Below are 1,232 nucleotides of genomic sequence, written 5' to 3'. Positions count from 1 at the left end.
TGTGTGTGTGTGTGTGTGTGTGTGTGTGTGTCAAGAATCCCTTCTCACTCAGCAAAAACAAGAAGAGGGGGGGCGAAATAACTTTGCCAAAGGGGAAACCGTAGTTAAAATCAGCCAGTACTATAAAAATTTCTTTTAGCTCAAATATATTATTGCTATAAAAACACCAATCAACCTAAGCTGCAGGTTTTAAAATTGTGGGAGAAAGCCGGAGTGCCCGGAGAGAACCCACGCAAGCACGGGGGAGAAAGAGAGCGCACGCAAACTTCACATTGTATGTGAAAGAACAGCGCTATCTGTGCTACCGTGCTGCCCTATCTTTTTATTTTTATTTTTAAGTAAAATACTGATAACTCAGCCCTATCCTAATATCATTTGTGTTGCTATGGAAAAAGGATGATGTATGTCTGTATATATGTATATTTCTATATATTTCTCCCTATTAACCGCTTATGTCCATGCTAACTCACTTAAACACACAAAATAACATATTCTTACAAATACAGCACCTCAATGAGAAGTGTAGCTTATCTGCTCAACGCCAAAGTCATAAAACAACTTCCACACATACACACACAGCTCAAATTCAACAAAAGAGGGAAAAATCTTCCACACAACATCAAAAGCACACAGTTAACATGTCCACACACTCAGACAATTTCCAGCACAGCAAAAATAGGAGCTCTCTAACACACAGCCAAAACACTTATGGTAACACACAGACAGACAAACTTGAACACAAAAATTAATAATTTGCCTAATTTAATAATCAGTAATTTACTGGGAGTCACTTTAAAGAGTACAGATGATAGTTACTCATCTGTATCAAACTCTTAAAGCGCTCCCGCATATCAAACCCCGACCTGTAACAGAACGGATTTCGCGCCTACAGCTAGAATATCCAGTTATGTCAGGAAGGGTCCTTTTTATGCTTTTAATCTTTTTAGATTTACTCCTGCCTCGGTGCACTTTTGCAAATCAATTTGATTTCTACCCTGTAAGAATCTACTCATGCCGCAGTGCACTTTTGTAGATCTTGTACTTTATACTCACTCATGTCACAGTACACTTTTGCGAGTTTCTGCATAAACTAATATTATTTGCTCATGTCTCAGTACACTTTTGCAAATCAATTTGTTTCTACCCTGAGGATCTACTCATGCCGCAGTGCACTTTTGTAGATCTCATACTTTATACTCACTCATGTCACAGTACACTTTTGCGAGTTTCTG

The sequence above is a fragment of the Monopterus albus genome, unplaced genomic scaffold, assembly GCF_001952655.1.
Source record: "Monopterus albus unplaced genomic scaffold, M_albus_1.0 scaffold472.1, whole genome shotgun sequence".
Lineage (NCBI taxonomy): Eukaryota > Metazoa > Chordata > Actinopteri > Synbranchiformes > Synbranchidae > Monopterus > Monopterus albus.
This window is presented reverse-complemented; position numbering follows the sequence as displayed.